Below are 20,602 nucleotides of genomic sequence, written 5' to 3' on the forward strand. Positions count from 1 at the left end.
TACTTTCACATACATTTCTTGCATTCGATTCTTTCGGAAATCTAGCGAGGCTATATTTGCTCCCAGGTTACAACTAAGGTGGAAAAAAACAGCGAACTAGTTCAATTAATCAGTGAAGGCTGGGAGAAGCTAGCTTTCGTAAGCTATCTTAATAAAGAGTTGTATCTCCTATGGCCAACTAAACTATTTTATCAATGACAGTTTCATTAAAACCCAATTCTTGAACAAAAACAAAAAGACAAGTATCAAGCACGAATTATTTAAAAACTCAAACATATAAAGGAGAGGATTGATAGAGGATTTTTAATAACTATTACATGATGCTGACAGCTGAAGAGTTCAACTTTTTCCTGACTTTACTACACTTCTCTAGCTAGCCTTGTTTTTCTTTCTTTTTTTCCTGTTATCTTCTTCACCTTTATTTTCTGCTTAATGTCCTGCAATCTTTGCTCACCACTTTCTACTGACTTTCAAAACAACTCAACCCAGTAAACTGTTCTTAAACAAAAACAAATTAAAAACCCAAAAGTTTTAGCTGGATGTATCTATTGATACTGTAGTATTTTCATGCCAACGTTCATTCTGCGTTTTTATGTACATTATATTTTATAATAATGGGGTTGTCACTTATTGCCTATGTTTACATAATTAATTTTGAAAAATGTTCCATTGTATGGCTGTGCCGTAATTTTTATACTTTTTAACTGACAGACACAAAATTATACAAATCATAAGCATATAACTAGATGAATTTTTACAAAGTGAACACATCTGTGTGACCAATACCAGCTCAAGTTGGAGATCAAACCTAACCAGTGCCAAGATCGCTGACCACTCCTGGTCATGAGCTCCAAGAAACTCCAGTCAAATTTCTAATATTACTCCCCTTCCTTCTTTTAAATTCAATTTTTTTAATAAATAAAACACAGTATAAGGAAAGTTAACTCAATCCTTCACCAAGGCGCTCTCTCTGAATCAGTTTTAACAGTTTGACATGAATCTTTCTACACCTTTCTCTGTTTTCATAGACAGTATACACATATATATTCAGTGTATGTTTTTTTCTCTTTTTAGATCATACTCCGTACTGTACTGTATTAACTCTACAACTTTTTGGTTTTTTGGTAGAGGGGTTTGAACTCAGGGCTGTGTGCTTGCTAGGTAAGCACTCTACCACTTGAGCTATGTATACCTCTAGTTCTTTTTGCTTTAGTTCATTTTTCAGACAGGGTCTTGAGCTTTTGCCCAGGATCAGCCTTGGCATGCCTGTGATCCTTTTATCTTTATCTGGGATTACAGATGTGTACCACCACACCCAGCTTGTATTTTGCGATAGGTCTCCCTAACTTTTGGCTTGGGCGGCTGGCCTTCCACTGCGATCTTTCTCGTCTCCACCTCACCTGTAGCTGGGGTTACAGACCTGTGACACCATGTCCAGTCAACTTTTTTACACAAAATACAGCATGACCACCATTCCAGGACAATACATACAGACTTAATTTATCTTTTAATAAATACATATTGGTCTTTAGAATGGATAATGCAAATTGTCAACTACTTTCTATTTGGCTTCCATACTGCCTCTATTTTTTTTTTTTTTGCCACTATGAATAACAGAGCAAAAAACTTGTATGTCCCCTACACACTAGTGCATGCCAGTGGGATTATTAGGCCAACCTAACAGTTATTACATTATTTTCCAAAATGTTATGCAATTCACCAACAATATAAATGCTTCTTGAATCACCACCAGCATATTCTTTTTAATTGCTGTGAAGCTACTAATGGGGGTGGGGAACTTGAGTCTGAGCTCTAGTTCTGAGTTGACCTGCCACAATGCACATCTGCTGAGGTGACATTCCATAGCTCAGATAACCCCTCAGCTGCCCTTTTCAGTAAATAGGGCCGAATCTGAAAAGCACCTTTATCATCACATCCATCCTAAGGACACTGCACCATAGTATCAGGTTATTACCATACTTACTGCTTTAGCTCTGCATGCAAATAAACGTGTTAGTATTCACAATATCTAATTTGATCAGTCTGTGTTGATAAAACAGGTGTTCCCCAACACCTTACTCAAGTTATCGGCAACAAAGGCTCTTAAAAGTAACTGACTGATAATAGCTTGGGAAGAGACCTCCGGCCACTTTGAAGTTCTGAAGCACATCTTTTTTTAAAAAAAAAAAAGGAAGGCAAAATATAAAGGTTTACTGTTTTAACCACTTTTAGTGTACAGTTCAGTGGCATTAAGTTTATTCTCATTATTGTGAACCATTATCACTATCTACCTCCAGAACTTACCACATCTTAATAACCATTAAAATTAGGAAGAATCTTTATCCTAGAGCACCCAGAACTACTGCAGGGTTAATTAGATAATCTCTGAAGTACTTCAAGCTAACCAAGCACACAGCATTATTATATGAGGTAGAGTCATTTATTTAAAAAATACTATGTTAATTAAATAGGATATCAAGATTAATACTGGTTTTCTTATCAAATTTAAATAATTACTACTTGGGGTGTTCTTTTTGCATGTTGAAGACTCAAACCTAAATGTCTCAAAAAAAGAAGTACTTCAAATTCTTCTTCTTTAGAACACACAAATCATGCTTACTGGTGCATGACATTCAAATGTGATCAGAAAAGACTTTTTTTTTTTTCATTTTTCTTTTATTATTCATATGTGCATACAAGGCTTGGTTTATTTCTCCCCCCTGCCCCCACCCCCTCCCTTACCACCCACTCCACTCCCTCCCGCTCCCCCCCCCAATACCCAGCAGAAACTATTTTGCCCTTATCTCTAATTTTGTTTTAGAGAGAGTATAAGCAATAATAGGAAGGAACAAGGGGTTTTGCTGGTTGAGATAAGGATAGCTATACAGGGCATTGACTCACATTGATTTTCTGTGCGTGGGTGTTACCTTCTAGGTTAATTCTTTTTAATCTAACCTTTTCTGTAGTTCCTGGTCCCCTTTTCCTAAGAAAAGACATTTTATTAAGTCAAAAGACGGTTCTTTAAAAAGTAACTAGAACAGAAGATAGAACCAAAATAAAAAGCAGCCTGTAAGACCAAACCATACTAGGTCCCAAACTGCTAAATTAAATTGACAAATTTTTTTTGCTCCAGTTTTGAGAATGATGTGCAGCAAAGAAAGCCAGACTAGATGAAAACAGTAAAACTAACCTCTCTACTGGAGAGGCTATAAAATACTCAGTAGCTCTGAAAACCTGGACGAGTTGACTAAATCCCTCTAAGCCTCAGTTTCCCCACTATAAAATGGGATTGTAATAACTCTGTGTTAGGATTATAGGTATATGGCACAGAGGATGATTTCAAAAGTGGTAGTCATAATAGATCAACCAATAGTCTCTACTCCTGCAAGATAAAAATGCTCTTCATGAAATGGTCATTACCTTCAGGGGCAGCTTCATCTTCTCGGACTGTATTCTCCAATAGTTCTACACTTCTCACACCTCTAAACCTCTGGATAGGGATTTCCTGTCTGGAATCCTCTTTTAAAACTCCTTTATAAGGTCTTTGGAGCTATACTCATTCATTGCATTTCCAAATGGTTATCTATCTACTTATTGCCGGGAAGACTGAAATCAGCACCTCACACTTGCAAACAAGTGCTATACCACTTAAGCCACACCCACCAGTCTTTCTGCTTTTGGTTTGTTTTTGAGATAGGGTTTGGAGCTTTTGCCCAGGCCAGCCTCAGACCTTGATCCTCCTACCTCTGCCTCCCGAGCAACTGGGATTACAGATGTGAAATACCATGCAGGGCTTGTTTTTGAGACAGGGTCTTGCTATTTTTGTCCCAGCTGGCCTCAAACTGCAGTTCTCCAAATTGTATCTCCCAAGTAGTTGATATTACAGGCATGCACAACTATTCATTGAGAATCTGCATCAGCACTATGATTGATAATGGATACTCTTTCTCTTCTGAGATTTCTACCCCCGACCCCAGGGATCTCCCCACAAGACTTCAGTGTTTTCCATTACAGATCTACAGTTTATAGCTACTTCCATTCTAGAAACTGTCATATTGTATTATAATAGATCATGTGTTCCTTGACAGCAGGGACAGTCTTTTTGTCCTCTTTGCTTAGAAGAGTCTTATTCAATAAATATTTCCTGGATAAGTACTATTGTCTTGCTATTAATTCAACTGAATAAATATTAAGTTAGCAATTATCCTACTCTTGGTGAGCACTGGAGATCCAAAGGTAAGTGAAATACAGTTCTTGTCCTGACTAAGCTCTCATCTAGTGAGAGAGACAGACACATACAGTAAAGTATAAGAAGAGAGAAAAGCAAATATATTCTGCTAGGAAAGGGAGAAGTGGGGTTCCCCCTCCTCCTAATTTCAATTAAATACAAGCAAGTATTTGTCAAGCAGTCAATGTTTTCACCTATGTTGACTTACTATGTGATAAATGCTGGCATCAGTGACATGATTTTCCCAAATGGTTAAGAGTTCCAAACAAAACAAGTTATAGTCATTCTTTAACACAGTAGTTTTTATTGCTAGAAAATTCCACATATATTATAACCTTGCCAAAAGTTCCATGTGTGTATACAAATTTATGTGTAAATATCTGTATCTATAGATATAGATAGATATCTACAGATAGATATAGATGCATGTATAGGTATACAGATGTATTTAGATTGACAGATAGAGAGACAGATATATATACTGAGTTAGGATCTTGACTCTCAAAACTATAAACACATTTTTTTTCCACCTAGGTAACTATCCTAGTAGAACATTCACAAGTCATACAGGGCCTAGGTCGATTGTTCATGGTGAACATCTAATATCCCTCAATGTCATCTTATAAATAAAAAGAGCCCCTCTCAGTCATAATGGCACTCCCAGAGAACAGCATTGCCTCAGTGGAGAATGGCTATGGCAGGGAACGTATGAGGGGGAGGAGGGCATTACACTAGCCCTGTCAGGAGGTCAGTTATGGACTTCCTTGAGGAAGTTACTTTTCAACAGACCTAATAGCAACTACTGAACAGCAAAAGCAAGTATTAGAGGAAGACAGAGGCAAGAAGGACTTCATAGCTTGAATTCTAAAGACCCTGTGGCTAATGGAAAGCTTGGGAAAGCGGTTTTAAACTGACAAAAGACACGATCAAATAAAAACCTGGAATGGGATTAATCCTCCCAGGAAGGAGAAATGGGGAAGGACAGGTTCCTATCTTTTGCTAATTTTAAAATTATGTTAATTTTTATATTACATGTCTATTTTTATAACAAAAATGATTTTGAAAACCCATCAGGTTACAATGAGGACTAGAGGAAGCTTAGGAAAACCTAACTGTCCAACCCACACCTAAAATGGGGTTCAGTTTGTTTGGACATGATTCATGGAAAGCAAAGATACTGCCAAAAATTCTGGTCCATATGTACTTCAGACTTAAACATTCTACTATTTTGTCAATAACATAGGCAGCTAATATTTTTTGAGTACCAGGCAGTGTTCTATGCATTTATAGGTTAACTAATTTAATCTCATGACTCTATGACATTTTAATATTAACCACATTATGAATAAGTAAATTAAGGCACAGAGAAATTAAGTTACTTGCTTACGATTACTCAGATAGGAGATGACAAGGCCATGATTCAAACTCAACTAATCTGGCTCCAGAGTCCACTCCAGTGGGTGTGGTGGTGCACGCCTGTAATCCCAGCACTCAGGAGGTAAAGCAGAAGGATCTTGAGTCTAATGGAAGCCTGGGCCACATATCAAGATTCTATCTCAAAAACCCAAAATAACAACAAAAAAGAAACCAGAGTTCACTCTGTAGGCCCCTGAAACAATGCATCTCCAATAGAAATATTATCAATCTCCATAAACTAGGAAACTAATAATTGTTAAAAAAAAAATAAGATACTAAAGAAATAATATGTATTTGACATCGTTGTGGGGTGGCAAAAGAGAAAAGTGAAAATCATACTTCACTATTATAAAAACTGTAATAGATATAAGAATCAGTATGGATGTAGGCTGAAAATATAAAAATTAGGTATTTTAGTAGCAGTGAGTAAATAAGTTAAAAGCATCCTAAGTTCAATCTTCACAACATTCCTTGTTGCAAGCAGGCATCCAGTATTATTTTCATTTGATAAGCAGGTAAATCAAAACATAGCTTAAAAATTTTGTTGAGTCATTTGCTGAATGTGAATCAGATATGTAGACTTTCACAGTAAATGTCTCCCACAGTGTTATTTATGTATTTTTTTTTTTTTACAAAAAGATGCTACAATAAGGAAGAAAAAATGAGAAATATCCAATGGTTTAAACAGCATACTACCTAAAGAAAATAATTATTTAATAAAACTTACATGAGAAAATGAACCAAAGTTCAGCTCTGAAGGGAAAAATCTATATATAAATTTAAAATTTTAAATTTTCATTTAAAAATGCAATTTCTTAAAAGTCAAAGAATCAAAATATGGAAAAGCTTATTAAACTCTTACCAGTGGCACTAGAAAGTCCTCTAGGAGATTCTATAAGGTGGCCAGAGGTTTTTGATCAAGAAGTTATAGAAGAAAAGCCAAATAAATGGTTGAGACCAAACTAGCTGAGGAAATAAGCTCGACTATATCAGAAGAGCAGGGAAGATACATGTGTTACATGGTGTTAAGACACACAGGTTGTAAGTCACCCTTGATTGATTGACTGATTAGGGTAAAGGCTCTAATCTCTAATTCACCAGTCACAAGAATTATGCTAAGAAATTAAAATTTTAACTTTATGGCATTACAAACTTATTGCCAACTAAGAGCTGGAAGATTAACGAAACAAAGGGAAAATGGTACTAAGGAAATAGGTACTAAGGAAAATTTAAATAATGAATTCTTAGGAGTGCAGGGAGACCTCTAAAGATTACTGGACATGTGCCTCAAATGCTAAAATTTATAAACAAACAGTTAAAAAAAAAAGGTCTGGTATCTAAATGAGTGGGTGATAAGGTGAAGCTTAATTTTGAAATTCAATCTATAACCAGAGACTTCTTATATTTCAACTCATTTAATATTCACAACAGTACTATGAGATAGATATAGACTCCATTTTATATTAACTGAGGTTCACAGAGGTTAAGTGGTCTACCAGCTTGTCTGTGGCAAAGAGGGCATGAAATATAAACTCTGTGCGATTCCAAAGTATGGACTGTGCCAAGGAGTAATAAAGCAACCCTGCTATCATTTAGTGAGGTGCTTCTTATATGCCTGTTATTACTCAGAGTTCTTCAAATGCACGATCTCGTTATTATCTCTGTTCTCCAGAAGAGGAACATACTTAAGAGAACTTAAGCAATGTGCCCAAGGTTACACAGACAATAACGAACAAAACTAGGATTCAAGCCCGGATGCATCAGATTTTAGAGCCAGTGCCTTGAACCACTCTGCTCATTTTGCCAACTCCATGCACATGACTAGCCCTTCACAGAACTTAGCGGTGGGTAAAGCATGAATGCTTTTGGGTACACTTCTTTTCCCTCTCTAGTCCATGCATCACGAAGAATTCAGCAATTCTCTTGATGGTTTTCCAGTTTCTTCAGTTCAATCACTTCTGGTTTAGTTTGATATCTGCACCTTGTTTTTCAGAATTCAAGCTTTTCATTTTTAATCAAAACAAAAGGCTGGTAGTAGCCTACATATTTAACTTCTGATGACCCTTTTGCCATTCTAAAACACCAACTCTCACTCTCCAAGAATGTTTAAGCAATTTATTAAGTCAGTGGTTCTCAACCTGTCTGCACATTATAATCACTGGGTATTTACAACCAGATGAGAACCACTACCTTAACTCAATGTATCTGCTCCTGGAGATCTTCATTGTTTCTTTCTCCAATGAACAGCAGGGCTCTAGCTGTACTAGAAAGCAACAGAATGAAGACTGCACAAGTTAACATGGAAACATAACTGATCACTAAAGTCTCTATGAAAATCAGAACTTAAGAACATACTGCCTAAAGCTAATAATTGGTACTACTTTCTAAGGGCATAGCAGAAGCTAGTAAATACAATGTTCACTTACTTGGTAACTTAACAGCAACAGCGACTGAGTAAGGAGTTGCACTTAAGTTTCTGGACAGAACAGGAAATTTGGGAAAATTGAATTTGGGGGAAGCTAAGTGTTTACTTTCAATAAATTATAAGTAAAACCAACTAGTAAAATAAGCCCTTGATTGTGAAATAGGACTTAAATTTCTCTATCAAAATCAATTTATTCTGCGAATGATAACCACATCTTTCTTCAAATGGCAGTACTAAGTCATTCAAAATGCTGAAAGCAGTAAATCCACACATTAAAATTCAAATACACTAAATAAATAACTTAGTTCTTGCTCTTAGCATTGTAATATTCACCAAAGAGCTTTACTAGGAAACTGCCATGGCTGCATTCAACTGGAGACTTATTTCTTTAAACAGTTCAATGAGTTCCTGCCATTGCCTGTGCAACCCTACCCCAATAGTTTTCATTTCTGTGACACAGATTTAAGAAAAAAAAGCTCTTTTAAAGTCTTCTTTAAGTATTATAACATGATTGTAAATTCCATTTCAGAACATTGGGTGATCACTGCCAAGACTTTAAGTAAATAGAGCACTTAATAATTTTCAAAATACTTTCATATTTTATCTTATGTAGTTTTCAAAACTATCCTGTGAGTTGAAGAAAGTCTTAGAGATGTTAAGTGACTTGCAAAAAGCCACTTAGCTACTAAATGTTAAGAACAGCTGGAATGAATGTCTTCCCATTTTGGTTCCAATGTTTTCACCATTCTAAACTGCTTTTTAAAATTCCTAACTCATTAAATATGTAAGTATAATCAATGAAAAGAGTAACTTTTCTTAAAATAACACTGATTGTTTACTCTGGCTTACATGTAGCATGCATAAAAAAAGCCAATGAAAGGAATGAGTCAACTCACTGCACTCATTTATAAAGGGAGCCATATCTGTGTAGTTGATAAGAAGCCAAGCTGGTGATTTTTTGAAAACCAGATACCACATGGGAATGACTGTTATAGATCATTTCATTTCAGTGAAAACAAGAATAGTTGTTGCTAAAGTTCTGACCGAGAGGGCCCTGGAACCTCTCATTCATATCCAAAGTTACTTTTGATTATGTATAATGTGTTGATTCAACATTTGACAATTTCAAGTGAAAACAGTAAAAGGAACATAGCACTGTGCTTACTGGCAAAGGCTGAATTAGAAAAGGTTGAGAGCAGTTTAAACAGTAAAATAGAAGGGTAAAAAAATGGCCCCAGCTGAATAGCATTAGCTTTTACCTGATCTTTTACTTGTTCATTGGGATCTCACTGACACATACCAGGCACACATCAGTCAGATTTCAGTTATGAGAAAACAGACATAGAGCAGCATATGAATGAAATCAAGTTTTACAATTTTAGTTCTATACTACATGTTGCTGGTAAGCAGGCAAGACAGAGTACAGAAAGCTTGGGTTCCACAGTCACACACACAAGGGTTCAATCCCAGTTCTCTCAATTGGCCTTTTTCAGTAAACTTTCTGAGCCATACTTTAGACATCTGTGGAATGGGGCAGAAGAGATAATTAAATGAGAACATAATACCACAATAGTAGGTACTTGATGTTCACTCCCCTCACACTATTCAGATTCAGATTTACTGAAGGCAATTCATACCACCGGATAACAAGTAAGATGAGTATAACTCACATTACTTTTATACAATTAAAAAAAAAAAAACTTGTCAGTAAGGTGCTGCTATGATTTGAATGTCTCTAGCCTTCTAAAATTCATGTTGAAATTTAATCTCCAGTACACGAGTATTATAAGGTAGGGAACTTGAGGAGATTGGCTGCCCTTGGAAAAGCACCCTAGAGATACTGTTTGGCCCTTTCGCTCCCTTTCTCAAGCAAGAAACAGCATTCATTTCTTCCTCCATGGGAGGACATAGCAAGAAGGCACCATTCATGAAGTGTTACCGCACCAGGTAACACTTTTTTCCCAAGACATTCCACATCTCAAAGGACTATAACATCTCTCTTACACATTTCAAGGAGGTAGAATTGTGTACAAAGTGGTGGGTATGTATACACTTCATTCAGACAAGTATAAAAGGATCTCATAGCATATTATAGCAATACAAAGTTAGATGTTCCAGGAAAACAGTAATATATTAGTAACTTTATCTGGAAAACTAATTTAGAACCAAAGATAGCACATGACAAATTTCACAAACGAAAATGCAACATTACACAGACATGGGACAATGCTGAACTTACTAGTAATCAATAAATAAAATAATAAAGTATAACATTTTAGTACAATTAGCAAGATAATTTTGCAGAAATAATAGCCTATACTGCTGGAGATATATGAATCAGCTTTAATAAATTACTGATAGTAGTATGAAACTAGTGCAACCTATTGGAAATTAACTCAGCAATCTGTATGGAGCCATATAAATTTTTATACTATTCCCCCCCTTACATTCTGAGACTGTCCCCTAAGAACATTAAATTCAGAAAAGAAAGGGTTAATTTCAAATGTTTTATTCCAAAATTATTTCTAATATCAATAAATGTATGGGTAAACAACACAACATTTAACTGATGAGCTACTATGCAACCATCAAAAAAGATGCTTAAGCCAGGTATGATGGCTCACAACTGCAATCCCAGCTGCTAGGGATTGGGAGGATGGTGGTTCAAGGGCAGCCCAGGCAAAAAAAAAGTTAGGGAGACCCCATCTCTCCACCAACAAGCGGGATATGGTAGTACATAACTATAATACCAGCTACCAGGAAACATAAGTAGGAGGATGGAGGTCTGAGGCTGGCCCCAGACAAAAAGACAGACCCCATCTGAAAAATAACTTAGGCAGAAAAGGAATGGAAGTATGGCTCAAGTGACAGAGTGCCTGCCTAGCAAGGACAAGGCCCTGAGCTCAAACCTCAATATCACCACCCACCTCCCCCCCAAAAAAAGAGAAAGTTAATGGAAAATGTTCATGTTTAAGAAAAGAATTGTATACAGAGCATAATTACAAATAAGTAAAAATACATATCAGAAAAGAATGGATTATTAAATGAAAAAGACTGGAAGAAAACAATGAAAAGCTATCAGAGTGTCAGCATTTCTGGGTCCTTTATTCTGACTTTTACATATGGAGAGCAGAGGTAAAGGACCCCAAAGAACGTTACTATTTCATGGCACAATGCTGCTATTAAAAACTATGTCATGAAGAAGCTTAAACTACACCTTAAAAAAAAAAAAAAAAAAAAGGCCTTTTAAGAAGGCAGAAAAATATGAGATGTATTTTAAAACGAGGTTACGGTACTTATCTAGAAAATTCACCTACTTGGGAGCAACTTTCCCCAGATCATGCCACTGAAATAAAAAATCTTCGCAGTAATGGAAAAAAATATCCAACTTTTGAACATCACAAGATTTATGCCAGAAAAGCTGTTTTATAACAGAAAAATCCTAGTCTCAGAGGAAAGCCGTCTAGGTGTTAGAGAAGACAGGTTTTATTTTTTACTTAGATAATGGGAGTTACTATAGACTACTCTTGTGATTTCTGTTCTAATACTGTATAGTAGTAATTTTTAAAATGTAATCATAGTAAGAAATTAATATTAAAGACCTTCTTAAATATGAAATACTAAGATTTGCAGGAACAGTAACACTACTACAAAATTTAAAACAAGAATGCCAAAATTTTATTCAATTTCAAAAGAAGTAACATTGCAAACATGGTTCATTAATTTCCTAATTTTTTAAAAATTTTTAAAATTTTAATTTTAAAACTATACACTTCTGAAGAAAGAGATTGAGGAAGACTATAGAAAGTGGAGAGATCTCCCATGCTCATGGATTGGTAGAATCAACATAGTAAAAATGTCGATACTCCCCAAAGTAATCTACATGTTTAATGCAATTCCCATCAAAATTCCAATGACATTCATTAAAGAGATTGAAAAATCTACTGTGAAATTTATATGGAAACACAAGAGGCCACGAATAGCCAAGGCAATACTCAGTCAAAAGAACAATGCAGGAGGTATCACAATACCTGACTTCAAACTATATTACAAAGCAATAACAATAAAAACAGCATGGTACTGGCACAAAAACAGACATGAACACCAGTGGAACAGAATAGAGGATCCAGATATGAAGCCACACAACTATGAGCAACTTATCTTTGACAAAGGAGCTAAAAATATACGATGGAGAAATAGCAGCCTCTTCAACAAAAACTGCTGGGAAAACTGGTTAGCAGTCTGCAAAAAACTGAAACTAGATCCATGTATATCACCCTATACCAAGATTAACTCAAAATGGATCAAGGATCTTAATATCAGACCCCAAACTCTTAAGTTGATACAAGAAAGAGTAGGAAATACTCTGGAGTTAGTAGATATAGGTAAGAACTTTCTCAATGAAACCCCAGCAGCACAGCAACTAAGAGATAGCATAGATAAGTGGGACCTCATAAAACTAAAAAGCTTCTGTTCATCAAAAGAAATGGTCTCTAAACTGAAGAGAACACCCACAGAATGGGAGAAAATATTTGCCAATTATACATCAGACAAAGGACTGATAACCAGAATATACAGGGAACTTAAAAAACTAAATTCTCCCAAAACTAATGAACCAATAAAGAAATGGGCATGTGAACTAAACAGAACTTTCTCAAAAGAAGAAATTCAAATGGCCAGAAAACACATGAAAAAATGCTCACCATCTCTAGCAATAAAGGAAATGCAAATTAAAACCACGCTAAGATTCCACCTCACCCCTGTTAGAATAGCCATCATCAGCAACACCACCAACAACAGGTGTTGGCGAGGATGCGGGGAAAAAGGAACCCTCTTACACTGTTGGTGGGAATGTAGACTAGTACAACCACTCTGGAAAAAAATTTGGAGGCTACTTAAAAAGCTGGACATCGATCTACCATTTGATCCAGCAATACCACTCTTGGGGATATACCCAAAAGACTGTTACTCCAGAGGCACCTGCACATCCATGTTTATTGCGGCACTATTCACAATAGCCAAGTTATGGAAACAGCCAAGATGCCCCAGCACTGACGAATGGATTAAGAAAATGTGGTATCTATACACAATGGAATTTTATGCAGCCATGAAGAAGAACAAAATGTTATCATTCGCTGGTAAATGGATGGAATTGGAGAATATCATTCTGAGTGAGGTTAGCCTGGCTCAAAAAACCAAAAATCGTATGTTCTCCCTCATATGTGGACATTAGATCAAGGGCAAACACAACAAGGGGATTGGACTATGAGCACATGATAAAAGCGAGAGCACACAAGGGAGGGGTGAGGATAGGTAAGACACCTAAAAAACTAGCTAGCATTTGTTGCCCTTAATGCAGAGAAACTAAAGCAGATACCTTAAAGCAACTGAGGCCAATAGGAAAAGGGGACCAGGAACTAGAGAAAAGGTTAGATCAAAAAGAATTAACCTAGAAGGTAACACCCACGCACAGGAAATCAATGTGAGTCAATGCCCTGTATAGCTATCCTTATCTCAACCAGCAAAACCCCTTGTTCCTTCCTATTATTGCTTATACTCTCTCTACAACAAAATTAGAGATAAGGGCAAAATAGTTTCTGCTGGGTATTGACGGGGGGGGGGGGGGGGGGGGGGAGCGGGAGGGGGTGGAGTGGGTGGTAAGGGAGGGGGTGGGGGCAGGGGGGAGAAATGAACCAAGCCTTGTATGCACATATGAATAATAAAAGAAAAATGAAAAAAAAAACATAAATAAATATATATGTATAAATTGTGAAAAAAAAAATTTTTAAATTAGGAAATTGTAGAGATAACATGTAGTAAATTATCATAAACGGCTCAAACAATATGGTGAACCAGAAGAATTCAGAAACAAAAACCCAAAGATGTAGAGGCCAAAAGCAAATGAAAATGAATTTAAGCTTAGAAAAGAGTGCTTATGGGCTGGTGGAATGGCTCAAGTGTTAAGAGTGGAAGCCTTGCAAACATGAAGCCTGAGTTCAAACCCCAGTGCCACAAGAGTGCCTATAATTTTTCTTCTGTAGTATTAAGTTCAACAGATTTTTCTTGATAATTTTAATTATAAATATTTTAAGAAAAAATTACATACAAATGCCTTATAAGAAAATCTGCATTGCAGAAATAATCCTAAATTGTATAAATGGGCACATCTACAAATATTACATTTGTCACTTAGCATATACTGAACTGAAACAGTATTTTAGCACTTTTCATCTTGCTAATCAATCATTTGTGTCATATATGGTTTTAAGAAAAAATTCATAAACCATTTAAATAACTTAAGACCTTCAGAAAGTAGCAATATATTTAAGATCTTAAAATTAGCCCCGCACCAGGGGCTCATGACTGTAATCCTAGCCACTGAGGAGGCAGATATTAGGAGGATCGTGGTTCAAGGCCAGCCCACATTGCAAAAAAGGGCTGGGAGTGGTTCAAGGTGTATGCCTGAGTTCAAACCCCAGTACTGTAAGAAAAAAAAAAAAAAAAAAGATTTTAAAATTATGTTAGAATCATCAGTGGATTCTTAACATATTTTTCTGCCTGAGGAAACTAATGTAACAAGCGGGATAGAACGAAATGTGTGCTTACACCTGATTTATAGTTAATGGCACAGCCCTGAGTGGCTGTTTAGTCTTCTCAGGTAGACACCACTTATGATTACACTGTTGTAAGCAGCAGCCATCTGATCTGGTGAACTCCCTCAAAAACATACTCTACTTCACTGATGGTTATAAACATGAAATTCACTTTTAATAAAATAAACTTCTCCTAAATCATTTTCCTGGAGTAAGGTTGGGGGCACACACAGCCAATTTTTCCTTAAGTCATATGAAATACACTTCAATTTAAGACATATTTTCAGGTAGCAACTAATCCATATTACTTACATTAACAAAATACATAATGTCCAGTCACCTCTTGAGTATTTGTTCCTCTTCTTTTTGGAGATGGGTCTCACCATCTTGCTATATGCCTGGACTGACTTACCTCCTGGACTCGAGTGACCTTCCTGCATCAGACACTCACAACGGTGCCTGGCTTTGACTATGTGTTCTTACAAGAGTACTGTGCATCTTCTTCATAAAGGAAGGAGCTCCAGTTAGTAAATCAATAAGCAAATATTTATTAGGTGCTTGTATAAGCAGGATTTTACAGCTGGAAGTTACAAATAAAATTTTTAAAAAGTCTGAATGAAAAGGATGAATCAGAAATTCCTAACAACTTTTTAATTTTTTTTTTTGATAGGACTAGGTTTTGAACTCATGGCTTTGCACTAACAAAGCAGGTGCTCTACTGCTCGAATCACACCTCCAGCCCATTTTGCTCTGGTAATTTTGGAGGTGGGGGTCTTGAGAACTATTTACTCAGGCCGGCCTTAAACCATAATCCTCCCGATCTCAGTCTCCCAAGTAGCTAGGATTATAAGCATGAGCCACTGGTGCCCAGCTTCCTAACGTATCTTAAGTTATTAAACTATTTGACCCAATAATTCACTATGTGGGTAGGCACTGGGTGAAAACAACTCAAAAACAGTTGAGATATCCAAGGGTCTATCTTTCCCACAATCAGAAAATTATAGTTTTACCTGAAATCACCATCTCGCCCTAGGTAGAATGGATTTGAATGTATATATATTCTGTTTTACAAATAAAAATTGCCTTCTGTGTACCTGATCAGAAGTACAAAGCTAAACCAAAAGCCTCTAGCCATGGGAGGTAAAGTTAAAGCAAAGCTAGAATTTTATTAGAGCCTTTTTCATTTTATGCCTCATTTACTTATTTTGCTACTGGCTGTTACATTTCTCTATCAAATGCTTATGCAAAAGTATTTTACCACTCTCTTGATTCAGGATTTATCATCTATGCTAAATAAGACTCCCAAACATTACAGTACCTCCAATGTGTTGTTTTGTTTTTAATGGTACTGGGATTGAACTCTGGGGCCTAGTAGGCAACTACTCTACCACTTGAGCCATACCTTCAGTCCTTTTGCTTTAGTTTGTTTTTCAGATAGGGTCTCCTACTAACTTTGCCTGAACTAGCCTTGGGCAACTATTCTGCTACCTTTACATTCTGAGTAGCTACAATTTCTTGTTTTGAGTCTCCCTAACTTTTGCCAGAACTGGCCTTGAACTGAGATCCTCCTATCTCTGCTTCCCAATTAGCTGGGATTACAGTCATATGCCACCAACCTCCTTTACTTATTTAAGCAAGGAACTGAACCAACAGAAGGATGGTCTTTGACGAGGCAATGCAGACACTTTAACTTACAGCTACAGTCTGTCAACAGCTAACAGCTCTGTGTGACTTAGTGAGGCTTTAGAACAAACTGTCTCCCACCAAGGATCTTCTTCTGTGCCAGGAAAATTCAGGAAAAAGGAAGGGGTATTTAGTGCTCTGGAGCTCTACTCTTAGTTCTCTGCACTAAGAATAGATACTGGACCATCCTATACAAATTACTGAAACTCATTTGGCTTATTTCTTCACCTTTGAAGCAATTAAAGACCATGTTCCTTTATGCTTCCAGGAGAAAATCATTCAGTTGACTGTACATAATGAATATGGTCATACTCCATGTACAAAAGCCACCCTTATTTCTTTTCCTTCGTACTTGCCATTGAATTTCTCCAAGCCCATCCTCTCATGTAGGGAAACTTGTGTTCAATTTAATTGTTCAAGTCAGTTCTGGTGCTACTAAATTACGTGAGTAAGAGCTTACATGTCACTTGATTCTTCTGGTAAATATGTGGGCTCCTATGGAAGGGCACAGTGCTGTGCCTGCCTCATTTCTTACACAAGTCACATTCAGTAGTAAGAATAATCTTGGATTGAAAATGTTACAGAAAATTTTTCTTTACAACTTGGTCTTCTCTTCAACCTAAGTCTTTACTCACTAGCCCCTCAAACCCGTATGATAGAAAACTATAAAAGTATTATTGAACCAAAAATCCAGCAGAACATTCTAATTCCCGTTCTGGAGCACCTGCAGTTTCAACAGTTCACTCTTCAATGCTCTTTTCCTAAATTCTCTTAATATTTTCTATCAAAAATTTGACAAGCAGCACTTTGCAAGATGAAACAAACTACACAACAGATCAACTCAACTATATCCATATATTTTTAACTCAACCCTATCACAAAAGAATTGGTGTATTTTATTTTACCATTCTGAACAATCTATACCAATAACTCTGAAAGTATATATGCCAAAGTCTGAATTTTTTACATGTAAGGTTCAAATATCTTCACTCTTCTTGCTTTTCCTTCTGTATTAATGCTTATCAGGGTAACACATTAAACTAATATACTATTATCAAGTGTCATACTACAGATCTACAAACCTAAAAATTACTCCTTGAATAGAAGGATATTGTCTCTGATCTATACATTTGACTTAGCTGTCCACTTTTGATATGAATTTTACATTTTCCTACATACTATGTGGAAAGACCGTAGTAGAGCGCTTAAGAAGGCAAACCCTGCAGTCACTTTGCTTGGCTTTGAGTTCTGACTCTATCACTTATTAGTCATGGGAAGAATAATTAACCTACAGTCTACAAAATGACATAATGAATAGTGCCTATATCTCATGAGGTTATTCTAAGGATAAAATGGCAAAAGTGCTGTCTTAAAAGGAAAAACCCCTCTCTGCCTAAAAAGACATGACAACTAAATGTAATATAAAACCCTAAACTGGATAATGTATTGGCAGAAAAAAATAGTATAAAGGATGCTACTGGGACAACTGACAAAACTATAATTTGGGTGATAAAAGCTTAATTTTCTGATTTTGCTAGCACCCATAAATACCTTAGGTTCCTTTCTTTTCTCATCTACATAACCTCATCCAATCTGGGCAATTAAATTGAACCCTGAATTCCAGACACAAATTACCAATGGCTTACAAGACACATCCATTTGTTTGTTAAACAGGCATCTCAAATATTGCTAGCTGAAACAGAACTCTTAGTCTCTTCTCCATCCCACTCAAATCTGTTCCTCCCCTCTACTATCACTAAATGCTACTATCTTTCTCCCAGATGTTCAGGCCGAAATACTCAGAGGTCATCTTTGATTTTCCTTATCCCTCAAATCTATACCATCAGCCAGTGCTGTCAAAATAGACTCTGAATCTGACCACTCACCCCTCCACTAGGTAAGTTCAGAATTCAGGTCCTGTAACATGATCTGCTACAACAGACTTCCCAGTCTCTTGTTCTCTTACAGCCAGATCTCTGAGACAAAGCAGAAAAAATGAGCTAGTTAAATCTATAATTAATCATGTCTTCATTAAAACCTCCCCTGTTGTCCCATCACAGTTAAAATAAAACCTTGTATCACTATCATAGCCTACAAAGCAATATCTAATCTGGGTCTCTCTCTTGAGATTCATCTCCTAGTAAGTAGTTTCTGCCCCCCTGTTCATCATGTTCCAGTCATACCGGTTTTCATGCAGGTCCCTGATCATGCTAAGCTTGTTCCCACCCTTAGGGCCTTTACTTTTGCATGCTCTTTAGCCTAATATTCACATTGCTCACTCCTTCCTTTGTCCAGACTGCTGACCAACTATGACTTTTTACAAAGGTGATGTTCTCCTCCCTCCCTCTCTACCCCATTACTCAGTATTTCCTCTCCCTGCCTTATTTTTTAAAGTATCAATTTATTTTTCCCTTTTGCTTAATTAAAAAACCTTTAAGAAACACAAAAAGAAAAACAAAACGTAAAAAAAGAAAAAAACCCTTTAAATGAAAAATTAATGACTTTTCATTGTTTAAAAAAAAGTAAGCAATTTAGATACAATTCAGGCTCCCTTCAACTACCTCTCCTAATCCTGGTCCCCCTTGCAAAGGTACTTGTATTCATTTGGTATGTATCTTTGTATAGCTCTTTCCTGTGCATTTAAATGTAAAGAAATAGGGCTGGAGGTATGGGATGTCTGGCTAGCAAACACAAGGCTGATTTCAAACCCCAGTACTGCCAATAAATAAATATATAGAAATAAAAAGCATTTCATTTCTGTTCTCTAATAAATCATTCCAAACATGCCTTAACTTCCCTAGTCATTATACATAGATCTATTTCATTACTAGGAACAGTACAGTTTTGTGGGTTTTTTGAGCAGTAGTGGAGTTTGAACTCAGGGCCTAGAGCTTGCTAGCAGACCGTATCATAAGGCATGCCTCCAGCCCAGTACAGTTTATAGATGACTATTTACCTATTTACAGTTTTGCACCATTAAATGAGCCATTGCTCATTTAATGAATATTTACTGAGTGCCCGCTATACTCTAGAACCGTTAAAGTTGCTGCAGGTACAGCAATAAATAAAATAAGGGTATTGCCTTCTTGGAGCTTACATTCTTCAGGGAGGAGAAAGACAACAAGCAGGATAAAATATACAGTGCGAACCTTTTCTGAAAAAGAGCAGAGAAAAATACTTTAGGAAGGGCTGGGTATGTAGATCAGTGGTAGAATGCTTGCCTAGCATGTGTGGAAGACCCTGGGTTAGATCCCCAGCACCACCAGAAAACAAAACAAAAATACCCTTTAGGCTTAGCAGGACACATATTTCTTGCATATTCTTTGGTTTACAACTCTTTAAAAATGTAGAAAACATGCCAGGAGCCAGTGGCTCACTCCTGTAATCTTAGCTACTCAGGAGGCAGAGATCAGGTCGAAGTCAGCCTGGGCAAATAGTGTGCAAGACCTTATCTTGAAAAAACGCATCACAACAAGGGGCTGGTAGAGTGGCTCCAGGTGTAGGCCCTGAATTCAAACCCTAGTACCACACACACACAAAAAAAGGAGAAACCATTCTTTGCTAATAGACTATACAAAAACAGGCAAGAGCTTTATGAAATTCCAGCTTGCTAACACGATATAAAAGTTTGAAGGTAGTAGATGCTATGCAAAAAATAAAAACATACCCAGAATAAGAGGGCAGTGAGGAAGGCAGGATAGGATATACTGTTAAGTGTTTAGTGCAAGTGAGATCTGAGCAAAGACTGAATCAAGCAGAAGGGAAGGGACATTCCACATAGCACATACATAGCAAGGAGCCTGGGAGCAAGGAGGAAAAGTGGTAGTAGGAAATAAGGCTCAGGAGGAAGGGAGAAAAGGGAGTAGGTTAAGCAGGTCATGAACTCTATAGGTCACTGTAAGCACTAGCTTTTCTGAGTTAAAGAGGGAATGCTTTAGGCTATTCAAGCTGCTGTAATGAAATATCATAAACTAGCTTATAAATAACAGAAATCTCTCACCATTTTGGATGCTGGGAAAACCACGTCAAGGCATATTTGTAATCTGCTCAGGTCCTGCCCTCTGGCTCATTGATAGCTCCTTCTTTCTGTGTTTTCAAGGGACAAGGGGCAAGGGACCTCTCTCAGACCTCTTTAATAAAGGGTACTAATATTCATGAGGACTTCACCTCCCAAAGGTGGTGAAATACTACCACACTGGGTATTAGGATTTCAACATAATGAATTTTGGGAGGACACATACTTTCAGACCACAGCAG

At 36.7% G+C, this 20,602-nt stretch overlaps 1 protein-coding gene across 2 annotated transcripts in view; it reads right to left on the reverse strand.

Moving 5' to 3' along the window:
• Positions 1-20,602, reverse strand: part of Tnpo1 (transportin 1) — an 83,566-nt gene that overhangs the window by 54,917 nt on the left and 8,047 nt on the right. Inside the window, exons 1-2 of one of the 2 annotated variants that reach the window (XM_074077319.1) lie at positions 19,443-19,478; positions 18,232-18,321 (exon numbers count right to left, since the gene is read on the reverse strand). The exons of the other annotated variant lie outside the window; for it this stretch is intronic. The gene's annotated coding sequence lies outside the window, so the exon portion shown is untranslated. Of the gene's footprint in view, positions 1-18,231; positions 18,322-19,442; positions 19,479-20,602 lie in introns of those variants that run through there. 2 annotated transcript variants of the gene reach the window in all.

This window comes from Castor canadensis, chromosome 6 (genome assembly GCF_047511655.1).
Source record: "Castor canadensis chromosome 6, mCasCan1.hap1v2, whole genome shotgun sequence".
Taxonomy (NCBI): domain Eukaryota; kingdom Metazoa; phylum Chordata; class Mammalia; order Rodentia; family Castoridae; genus Castor; species Castor canadensis.